General features: G+C 44.5%; 1 protein-coding gene across 1 annotated transcript in view; it reads left to right on the top strand.

Moving 5' to 3' along the window:
• The window catches only part of LOC148163811 (xylosyl- and glucuronyltransferase LARGE1-like), a 304,191-nt gene that overhangs the window by 256,555 nt on the left and 35,212 nt on the right, over positions 1–12,424 (top strand). The gene's annotated exons all lie outside the window — the stretch shown is intronic.

Below are 12,424 nucleotides of genomic sequence, written 5' to 3'. Positions count from 1 at the left end.
GACAAAATTTATTTGCTCAGTTGTACTGAACCACCCGGTGGGTCTTTTCCTGGGTGCCCTGCTGTGCTTATAGTCAGCAAGCAGATTTGCTCCCCACCCAGGAGTTGGGGGATTCCCTGCCTCAACCCCCCCAACCCCAGAGTGGGGAAAGGGGAGAAATAAGTAACCACCAAGTAGAGAACACTGCCAGCTAGTGGTAGGGGCTCTCCGTTCCCTCCTCTTAGCCTGTGCAGTTGGCATTGGGATTTCAGCTGCACGTCTCAGAAGGAAATGTAATACCAAATAAATAATGACGAAGCAGGGCTCAACCTCACGTCTTTGACATAAGGTGAGAAACCCTTTGTTCACCACCATCGCCCCTGTGCCATTTTTGAGACTCCTTGTGGTTCTGCCGCCTTCATCTGCTGTTTGAAACCAGGCATTTTGTCTTCTAAGCACTGAATTAGAGGAGTGGTTCTCAACTTTTTTGTGTTTATTTCTTGTCACCACGAAAGAACTCGATCCCTCCCTGATTGGGGGGGCGCCCCCTTTTTAGAAAAGAGTATGTGCATGATTACAGATAGTCACTTGTGCTGTTTCTCAATTATGGCAAATTTTAAAGCCATAAAAATGTTCGGTGTTGTTGGGCATAAATATTATCGCTATTGCTTTAGCTACATATCAAATAATTCCAGTAGTTGCTGAAACCCTGAGGAACCCCATTGAGTGTAAACTTTTACTCCTACAGTCACTGTGTAGCACAAAGATGTTACATTTAAAAATAGCAGGTTTATAATTGGCCCCTGATGGCATGCCATGCTTTTGTGGAGGCATGGGGAGTTGAGAAGAAAGCAAATTCTTAGTATGCATTAGGAAAATTCTGCACGCCACGTCAGTGACTACTTGATCTTGGTTCAGATGACCACTTCAGTCCCTCCCATCCTTGAAATTCGACAAATGAGAATGTGAATTGATGTACTGGTGATAATGACTTGAGATATCAAGACAAAAGGACTTTTGAAAGACTTTTCGCGCAGAAAGTCTGTCTATAAATAGCTTCGTTGCTTCCGAGGCACGTTATGGGGATTAACCAATACATGATTATAAAATGCTTTGGCAAATGAAGTACCTTTCTAATGTTAATAATAATATAATAATAGTGGTAGGATGCTTCTTTTGGCTTTCACTGTTAATTACAGCAATTAGATTTATTTTCCAGACAGGATTTTCAGCAAATTTTCATTTAAGGCTTGCTTTGTTACATCCAATCCATTTTACTTCTGCAGTATGCCTGGCGACAGTGGGCACGCTCTAGTTTAAAAGATCGTAAAAGAGTGATCCCAGGCACTCTTATATACTCCTACCAGAGCTGCAAATTGCTATAATCTTTTGGGAAAGAAATTTTATGGTGTTAATGCCCAAGACCTTGACCCCATATGACTACTTCAGGGACTCTGTCTTCAAAGGATAATCCTGACTACCGAAAACGCTTTTATGACATAACTATTTATAATCCGAAAAATGTGAATAATACTTAGAAAACAATAAGACTAAATAATGGAACACCCTTTTGTAGTATACCATGTTCTTGGTTGGTCTTAAAACATATGTCCTAATGTGGACAAATTATATTTTATAAGTGACAACACGGTTCAAAACATGTGCATATTATTCCACTGTGTAAGAACAAGCCATGTAAACATGGTCAAAATACCGTGGCAGAAGGACTGGCAGAGGCCATGTTTAGAAATGGAGTTCTTTGTGTTGTGTTTAGAGAAGGAGAAATAAAGGTGATCTTGCTTTTGTCTTCTCTTTACATGTATTTTTGGTCATCTCATTATGCAACCTCTGTAATAAAGAAAAAGGGTAGATGAGAAAAAGTAAATATAAAATATACGTGAAAGAGAGTTTACCTAGCAGAAAAGAGTACACTCTGTTCCTGTGTCACCTAGATGGAAGGGTGTTTAAAGAAAAATTGGGGGACAGAACTCCAACTCCATTTGCAGATAAACTGGGAAGTATAGCAGCTCTTCAAAGAAACTGAGCTTTTAGTGGGCAGAGGAAGAAAAAACATTACTTAGCAGCTAGGTGTTTACCTCCTGGACGGGAAGGTGGGCCAGCTTGTAAAAATTTAATATTTGTTTGCGAGGATGATCTACTTACTCTCACACTCTACAGCCCTGTTGCCAGGAAGAAACTGGGTGATTTCCCTTACTTTGCATATCAAGCAGCTGGGTTTTTGGTGGGTTTTTTGTTTGTTTGTTTGTTTGTTTGTTTTTTTAAACTTCACTGTGCCCCTGAAGAACATGGAGGATAAAACAGCATATTTGTGCCCAGTATCTGCCTCTAATTGTATTATTGCTCATTCAGGCTTAAACTTATTATAGAAGCAGTTTCCAGATTGTGATGTGAAGAACCTAGGATTTGAATAAAACAAACAAACAGAAGTAGGTTCTGATTCTGGTCTTACCATCTGTGAGCTGGGCGACCCTAGTGAAGTCTCTGTACTTAGAGGTTTGGCTTGTTCTCTAACCTCTCTTAGAGCCCTGTTGGACTATTATCAGAGGTAATCTATGTGAAACATTTCTGTATTTTGTGTATTGAACAAATACAAACCTAGCTCTCTAAGTGTTTTTCAGATATTAATGCATTTCATGCTCCTGTGACTCCATGAGGTGGGTACTATAATTATCCCCATTTTACAGATGATGAAGCTGAGAATCCGTAGGTTGAGTCAGAGCTCAGGGTCAGAGAAGATGCTAGAGCTGGCTTTGTATCCAGTCAGCCTAGCTTCAGAGTCTGAGCTCGCCACTGAAAAAAAAAAGTATTTTGAGTATCATTATTTTGATTTTTAATCATCATTTTGGGTGACCATGTAGAGAATTGTTATCATTACTATGATCTCTGTAATCACCCCTTCATCCCTCCGCCAAAATATGTATTTTTGAGGTGCTGAGCATGAAGTAAATAGTGGTTTTAAAGGCTTAGTGGGTTGCACCTGGGTGGCTCAGTCAGTTAAGCGTCCGACTCTTGGTCCCAGCTCAGGGCTTGATCTCAGGGTCGTGAGTTCAAGCCCTGTATTGGACTCCACACTGCGTGTGGAACCTACTTTAAATAAAATAAAGCCTTGGAATTAATGTTCTAGTAAGACTTAGGAAAAAAGCATGGAGTAAAGGAAATGGTCACTGGGGGATGGATAAGTTAATTAGCTTGATTGCAGAGATTATTTCACAATGTATACATATACAGATACATCACCTTAATGTTTATAATATATTTAATGTAGGGGCACCTGGGTGGCTCAGTCGTTGAGGGTCTGCCTTTGGCTCAGGTCATGATCCCAGGGTCCTGGGATCGAGCCCCACATTGGGCTCCCCGCTCAGCGGGAAGCCTGCTTCCCCCTCTCCCATTCCCCCTGCTTGTGTTCCCTCTCTCACTGTAAAATAAATAAATAAAATCTTTTAAAAAATTAAATAATATATTTAATATGTACCTTAAATTTATACAATTTTTGTCAATTATACCTCGGTAAAGCTAGGGAAAAGAGAAAGTACCGTGGGCATGTGGTATCTTTGAACAGGTAAGGCATCTATGCCGTTTGGTCATGCATGTATGTAAGGTCAAAGAGAAATACTTTGTGTGGTTCAGATACTGAGCATCACATAGGCCATTGTATTTGACCTTCATCCCAACCTGGCACGGTAGATGCCGTTATCCGCACAAATGGACGAGGAAACTGAGGCTCACAGAGGTTCAGTAGCTTGTCCAAGGTCACAGTGGAGTCCTTGATGCTCCTGGGATTGTAACCTTGGCTCTGCCAAAGCCTGGAAGCCACAGGCCTTTTGATTTTTTTTTGGAAAGTTGCTCTGTTCTTCTTCCCCCACAGAAAGCTTTTCTGCTGTGATACTGACTTGCCCTTGAATCTTCCCACAGTTTCAGTGCCTGCCGCTCGTCCTCCCTCAAACCAAGAGCTCACACCGAAAAACCCTCCTGGCCGCTGTGTTTTTCTGCAGTGAGTTCTATTAAATCTCTAAGTATAACAGACTCACTGAGGAACGGAGGTGCTGTCAGAGCCTCTTTCTTTTTCTAAAATTGCGATTCTATTGTAAACTTAATAATTAAGGATTATTTCCGCTCAGATATCCCTGTATATTTTAATAAAAGCAGACCCTGGATTACCCTGTAGGGGCTGTGGCACATTCCAGACAAGATAAGAAAGGAAAAGCAGGGAGAAAGCTGGAGCTTTGAATCATCTTTGCTCTTTGTGTTACCATTTTATTGCACCCCAACCCAGAACAGGGGAGCAGTTAGGGAAACCAGAGACAACAGGAGCATTGCTCATTATGAGCGAAGTCTGCAGGCTCTGCTGAAGATGAAACATGCACTTGCTTCTTTCCTTGTTGTAAAAGTGTGATCTGGTCTGAATATATACCAGACTTAATGTCTGTATTGTTCAGACCCCGGCAGGCTACATGGGACCTGTTGTATATGAAGATGTGCGGGCCTATTCACGTAGTAAAAGCCTTTTCTCATGGGCTTAAAGCCTTGCTCCCAAAATGCATATAATTGGTGACTAGTATAAAAGACTATTTTAGATGTTGTACAGAGATAAAATTAAATAACATCGAATCCTATATCGAGAAAAATATCTTTTTGTGTGTGTGTGTGTGAATAAGAAATTCTGAAGGAGTTCTTACCCCTGCCTTGATGCAGTTCAGTTGGTGTAAATAAGTCCGTAACATCTGTCTCACTTCTGCTAATCTCCCTGTGAACAAAAGAGACTAGGTTGGAAGCTTTTGGCCTTTGGCTGATTTTTGGAATCATTAAAAATATTTCTTGCCTTCCTGAGTGAGGAAGTGAACGTAAAAGACTCAGAAGTCACACGTGGAGAATGAAACATCCTCTTTATTGCAGTTAGTTCTGAGCTGTAGGACGTTTGTTCAAATGTGGGCACCATAGGATATCCTTTCACATGTGGACACAATCAGGCTCTTTTCTGTCCCGATTAGTTGGGTTTCCCTTCCGGTAGAGGCCAGCCCTGACGACTGCAGGCCTTCCCGACATGGCACACCATTTGCCGTACATATGGTGCAGCTCCCTGAGGAACGGAGCCCAGCGTCCGCTAAGCAGACCAGGTCTCTTCCCTACCCCAAACTCACAGGCCCCACTTCCCAGCTCAGGCAAATGAGTGAGCATTGGAATTCAATTCACATGCTGTAACATTCACACTTCCGGTGTGTATAATTTGCTGGTTTTTAGTATTCGCAAACTCGTCCAGCCATCACTGCTCCCTAATATTAGACCATTTTCATCACCTAACAAAGAACCCCTGGTATCCATGAGGAGTCGCTCCACATTTCTCCCTTCTCCCGTTGTCTGGCAGCCCCCCTCACCTTTCTGTTCCTGTCGATTTGATTATTTGGGACATTTCATATAAATTGTATGATTTGGTCTTTCGTGAGTGGCTGCTTTCGCTGAACACCGTGTTTTCAAGGTTCATCTGCGTTGTAGCAGGTGATGTTTCATTTATTCGCGTTGCCAGTAATACTCCAGCACCCGACTCGACCACATTTTGTTTATCCACTCGTCACGTGGTGGTCACTGGGGTTGTTTCCATTTCTTGACAGTTATGGATAATGCTCCTGTGACGGTCTCTGAACAAGCTTTGCTGTCTAACTAGGAGTGGGACTCCTGAGGAGCTCAGCAGTGGTAACTTTTTACACTTAATTTTTGGAGACACCCGCGGGACCAGTTTCCAGCGCGGTTATGCCGTCTTTCAATTCCACAAGCAACAAGTGAGGGCTCCAGTCTCCCCACATCCTCACCAACACTTGTTATTGTCTTATTTTAGCCATTTCAGTGGCTGTGAAGTAGTACTTTGTGGTTTTGATCGACATTTCCTGGTGTCTGATGTTGCTGAGCATCTTTTCTTGTACTTATTGGCCATCTGTATATCCTCTTTGAGAAATGGCTGTTCAAATCCTTTGCTCAGTTTTTTTTTTTTAAGATTTATTTATTTTAGAGTAAGAGTGTGCAGGTGGGGAGAGGAGCAGAGGAAGAGAACCTTCAGGTAGACTCCGCACTGAGCATGAACCTGATGTGGGGTTCTATCTCACGATCTGTGAGATCATGACCTGAGCCAAAACCAACAGTCGGACGTAACTGACTGAGCCACCCAGGCGTCCCTCCTTTGCTCAGTTTTTAATCAGCTTACTTGTCTTTGTATTGTTTGAGTTGTAAAAGACCTGTATATATTATGGTTGCAAGTCCCTTATCAGATAAATGCTTTGCAAATATTTTCTCCCATTCTTAGGTTATCTTTTCTACCTTCTTGATGGTATCTTTTGAAACACAAACATTTTTAATTTTGACCAAAACCAGTTTATTTTTTCTTTTGTGGTTTGTGTTTTGGATTTTGTGCCTAAGAGACCATCGTCCAACCCACTTTTTTCCTAAGTGCCTCTACTTGTAACACTCCTGTGTCAGATGGTGAGGACATTTGGATATCCTTGATAATTATTAACTTGTCTGTTTATTTATTCTTCCAATAAATAATTACTGGGTGGTTATATCTACAAAGGACCAATAAAAATCTGGGGATAAGACTATTCACAAAACACAGTTCCAGTGCCAAGACTCCCACCTACCAGGGAACAGAGAAGTGAATGGTCAGTAGGCGATAGCATTCACCTGGGTTTTGAGCCCTGAAATCTGCGAGAGGCACAAAGAAGGACATGTGACCCAGTGGAATGGCTTCCTCAGTGCCGTTGAATGGGGAAGACTGGATGCAGTTAGCAAGGCAACGTGAAGGTGGTCAAGGGAGAGAGACAGCAGGCCCACAAGCCTGCAGGAAAACATGACTAATCTCTGACCTTGCACCCATGGCTAAGCACTTGCCAAGCACTGGGGTTGTAGAGAGAGAAAACAAGAGGACAGGTGCATTGTGAAAGTAGAGAACCTCCACCCTACACAGCTCACATTCTAGCAGTGGGGAGGAGATAGACCTGCAGATGAATATAGAGATTTCCAATACTAAGAAGTGCTAAGAAGACCCAAAGAGGGCAATGCAGTGTGGGAGCCGTAGGAGAGGGCATGGGCACTTTGGATGGAGCGGCCATGGAGAGGAGGTGGCAGTTTATGCCTCAAGAAGAAGAGTTGGTCACATGCAGGTTTGAGGAGGGAGGGGGAAGACATGAGCTTGGAGAAGTGGACAGGATGAGATTATCAAAGGTTCTGCTAGCTCCATGCAGGAGGCTGGACTTCATTCATCGTACAATGAGCAGGGGATTGTGTGATCATTTTGGAGGGCGTTCAGGGCTTACAGGACAGAGGATCTGTTGGAGGGAGCCAGCTCAGAGACAGGGAGAGAGGGGGTGAATATATTCATGAGACCTCACCGAAGAGCAGATACACTCCTCATGCTGACACTTATTAAGTCCATATTCCTTGTGGGTCCCTGTTCTAAGTGCTTCATACATTTTAATTAGATCTGATCATAACAGCCCCACTTTACAGTTGCAGAAGCTGAGACTCCAGGACGAACATGCTTGCCCAAGGTCATATCGTTAGTTTGTTAGTTTGTGACAAACCAAGATAAGAAGCAGCCAGGCAATTTGGCTTTAGAGACCTGGCTCCTACTCACTGGACTCAGCGGCCATGCAGTGCGTGGAATTCATTGGCTGTGTGGGAGATTGGGGGGAGGGGCGCGGGGCTGGTGAAGCTCCTGTTTCTACCTTGTGAGGCTGGATGAATGGTGTGCCCTTAGCCCCTGGCAGGGAATTCAGGAGAATGGCCATGTGTTTGGGGCCCCTATTTATTATGCCCGGGGTGGTTCTCTTCCACCCCTGTAGCTTTTGTGCTTCTCCTTGCAGAGCCATCCTATACAGTTGTGCAGGTTGCTCACCATCCAAATCTAGGGGTACCCTTCACTTACTGTCCATATCAGTCTGTTTAGATGGCTCCCCGGGAGGTGTGTCATTCCCAAACTTTGCAGTTGTGTGAGGTGGTCCAGTGTTAGGGCCCACCTGTGTTCCAGCGTTTATGTAGTTATTTGCATTCTCTCTCTGTTTCTGCCAGATTGATAGCTGCACCAAGAGAGGAGAGTCCCAGCTCCTGTGTCACCTAAACCCCTGTTATGCCTTTCGTGTACTTAATGCTTGATATCTCTTTGTTACATGTTTCTTCATTCAACTCATTTTTGGGTTTATGGATGGAGGAACTAATTGAAATTACTTCATTTGAAGAGTAATGCAAAGCAGTAGAGAAAAATCACAGTTTCCTAAGTTAGCACTGACAGTGGTTATCCTGGTCTGCTTGAGGCTGCTATAGCAAAATACCACAGACTCGGGGGCTCATAGACCACAGAAATCTATTCCTCACAGTCCCGGAGGCTGGGAAGTCCGGGATCATGGCACCAGCATAGTTTGATGGTGGAGGGGGCAGGGGGCTGTTTTCTGGTTACAGATTGCTGACGTCTCTCTGTGTCCTTCTATGATGAAAGGTGGGCGGGAGCTCTCTGGAGCCTCCTTTCTAAGGACACTGATCCCTTTCAGGAGGTTTCCACCCTCACAACCTAATCACCGCCCGAAGGCCCCACTTCCCGATACCATCAGCTTAGGGGTTAGGATTTGACCTATGGATTTGAGGGGGCAGGGCACACACATTCAGACCATACCAGTGGTTAACATACAATAAGATCTTACACACCAGGCACTTTATATCATTTAATCCTTACAATGCAATATTGTTTACTTTTAATGTTCCTGATTTGAAGATCAATAAGTTGAGGCCTTGAAAGATGAATTAATTAACTGCTTATGGTCACTCAGTCAGTACTTGATGCAGGCAGGGCTCCAACCCAGACATTCTTGGGGGGGAGCAGAGCCCCTAGCTCTGTACCATTGGTACAGACGATGCCATTGACTGTCATTACCTTCTCACGGTAAGGTTAACAGGGACCTAGAAGGAGGGACTTTGGCTGCCTTTTCCTGTTGAACAAGTGTTTGTTGAGCACCTGTCATGTGCCAGGCTCTCCTCTGGGCACTAGGGATGGAGATGAAAACATGGTTTCTGTTCTCAGAGACCTCACAGTAGAGACAAGGAGCCACATGTTTGAAAACGTATCACAGTGTCATGCTAGAAATGGTGGGCAGGTTTGGGGGTGCCTGGGTGGCTCAGTCAGTTGAGGGTCAGACTGGGTCTCAGCTCAGGTCTTGATCTCAGGGTTGTGAGTTCAAGCCCCACATTGAGCTCCATGCTAGGTGTGGAGCCAACTTAAAAAAAAAAAAAAGAAAAAAAGAAATGGTAGGCATGTTTCTCTTTCTTTTTTTTTCTTTTAAGATTTTATTTGTTTGACAGAGAGAGAGCACAACAGGGGGAGAGGCAGAGGCAGAGGGAGAAGCAGGCTTCCCACTGAGCAGGGAGCCCGACATGGGGCTCGATCCCAGGGATCATGATCTGAGCCAAAGGCAGACCCATTAGGCATGTTTTTCATAGGAAATGCCGAGTTAGCAGGTTTTTAAAAACAGGCCAGGATGAGCTCAGAGAAGGTGTCTGGGAGGAGCTGACTTGCAAAGGGAAGTCTGAAGAATGAAAAGGAATTCACGGGACCTCTAAGTAGGGGGTGCATATCCCCTGGAGAGCAAGCAGCACGTGAAGACAGAGACACGTGGGCAGCATGATTGTGTTGGAACAAATATACGTAGCTTGATCTCTTTGGTATTGTCACTCTGTGTCTAAAATTATGCCATTCCTCCATTGTGGATAGAAATGCAGATTGACAGTTATATCCATTCTCGATGCATAAGACTCCAGTGGGGCTCCTGTGGGAGAGGGGGGTGGTTGTACCAACACCAACAGACGGCCGAGTGGGCCATCTGTCTTCCCAGGGACTCTGACCAGCTGCCTCTCACTTAGCCTTCAGGTAAGTCATTGGCTGATAAATATATGACCGCCAGTCATCACTCAGGCCAACTGGTAGCTTCTTGCAGGGAAGCTTCTAATAGGGCTTCCAAGGAATGCTATAGGGCACATATGCCCCTTACCTTTGACTATAGATAGTTAATGGGAGAATTTGCAGTGTTCATTGGGTCCCATAGGGAAATTCTGCAGTCCTGATTGTGTCTTCTATTCATTTATTCTGTTTCTCACCCTGAGCATCTGTCATGTACATGGCAGATTAGCCTTGGATGCTAATTGCCTTCAGGTCTAAACTCATCCATTCAGCTCCACCAGGCTTAGCCACCCTCACCTTAAACTTGGTGCATCCAGTCCCAAACCCCTCATCTTTCTCCAGCGTGCCTTTCCTCTTGTATCCCCTGTACTGGAGACATCACCACCAACCCAGGAACCTCAGTGTCCCCTTCTGCTTCTTCCACTTCATTTCCCCCCTTATCTAAGATCTCTTTTCCTAAAATCCCTCTAGATTCAACTTCCTTGCTGCTCTTCCTCAGACATTATCTCAAATCAGATCCTCATTTCACATTCCCCTGGTCTCATCTTCTACATGACGTGTGAGCCTCCGTTCCCCTTATCTGTCCACTGTCCCATCACTCATCCATCCACTCGGTCCATTTATTGAACTCCTGCATTCTAGGCACGGAGGTGGATTATGAGGTGATACATTTGAACATGACTGGCATGATCCTTGACCTCCCCGAGCTCACAGTCATGTGGGGATCTAGACAGGTCAACAAACAAGCAAAACCTAAAGGTGGGCACATGGTACTGAGATGACTCTCTGTTAGGAAGGGCCCCTGAGCCAGGCATGGGTAGTCAGGGAAGGAGTCTAGCAGAAAACGATGGCAGATCTCAGAACTGAAGGCTTGAATAAGAGATAAATACTGGCTGCGGAGTGTGAAGGGTAGGAGAAGAGGGGCCAGATCATGAGATTTGTGAGGTCAGCAGTGGTTACCTTACTTGTCCCCAGCATCCTGCTCATCTCCCAGCAGGTAATAGGTGCTCAGTAAGTATTTATCAAATGAGCAAATGCAAGGTTTCTTACAGAGCAAAACGAAGATGCAAAGTCTCAGGTGAAGAGAGGGGATGGGAAACTGAGAGAGGGTCTGTGTATCTAGAACAGGTCTGGGGAGGGTCTCAGGAGACCAGGAGCTAAGAGATGGGTCGCATTGCTCCCCACTCCTCGCTGGTGAAGTAGGTACTGTTTACTTGGGTTTCACTGCTTCCTGCACTCTCTCCTCTCTCCTCCTCTGCTCTGACCCTCGATTCCCAGCTAACCACTTCTCCCCACACGCTCCCGGCATGCCCTGGGCTCTGGCTGTAGTCTCCTGTTTCTTTCCTTGGAGGGTGTCCCCTCTCCCTTTGCTTCCCATCAGATTCCTTTATCTTTTAGGGCACAGCTTCCCCAGCTCTTCGACGTCCTCCTGACCCAGTCAGAATTAGCCTTTTGTTTTTCTTTACTCCCAAAGAACGTTATGTTGTGTTGTGGTTGTTAGCAATGTTATGATCCACCTTGTGTTTATATTACATTGTGGATCCTCTGTCCCTCTGAGGATTGTGAGCTCCTTGAGGTCATGGGAACCAGGTCATTTTCATCTTTAGATTTCCCAAAGGTTCTCATTTGTGGTAATACAGTTGATGCTATTATTTCTGCTAGCTCTGTAGTATTTATGATAGTAGAAGGCATATCTGCTGTTTATGGTCCTGTGTTTATTTTTGATATGCATTATGTATTACACTTATCTAATTGACATAGTAGCCTGATAAGAAGATTTTTCTGAACATTTTACAGAACGAAGCGGCAGCAGTGTAGAGGGAGAAGTGACATGCCCCAAATCCCCACTAATAAATGCCACATCTGGGATTTGAATCCATTTCCATTTGACTCCAGAAGCTTTGCCCTTGTGTGATGCTGCTTTGTATTTTAGGGGCTCCCCCAGTGATGGCTGGTTGAGGGCAACAAATAAAAGCTGTAGGAATATTAAAAGTGAGGGTAAGCTGGTATTCAGTGATGGGGGCTCCCCATGATGCCATCTTGGGTGCCTGAGTTTCTTTTGGGAGAAGAACAAGCAGAAAACAGAACTCTGTACCATGCAGTGGGAGAAGTATCTTGTCTGTTGCATTCAGCTGGTCTGAAGACTTTATTCTCTGTCCATCTGCTCCTGAAGCTAATGCCCATATGTCTAGGTGGTAGAAATAAAGGTTGGCCAAATTGTTGCATAGGCTCTGCTTAAGGTTTTTAGAGACACAAAATACGCTAGCAACAGGCATGGCGGTTGGCTTGAATGGAGTGTTACCAACGGTAACAATGACCCTGTCTGAAATCCTAAGGTGGGGTGAGGTGTCTCCTCTCCTTTGCAGCTCTGGCGTCCTGGTTACCAGCAAGCATTGGGTTGGTAATGCACCTGATTTCCTTTCCTAGCTGCTGTTAGAAACTGACCACATGTTACAAATTGGTAAGAATGTAGATTTGTGGCTGGAACTCCTT

The sequence above is a fragment of the Eumetopias jubatus genome, unplaced genomic scaffold, assembly GCF_037043125.1.
Source record: "Eumetopias jubatus isolate StellerSeaLion01/CBP00866 unplaced genomic scaffold, mEumJub1_p1.0 scaffold_8, whole genome shotgun sequence".
Classification (NCBI taxonomy): Eukaryota; Metazoa; Chordata; class Mammalia; order Carnivora; family Otariidae; genus Eumetopias; species Eumetopias jubatus.
This window is presented reverse-complemented; position numbering and strand designations above follow the sequence as displayed.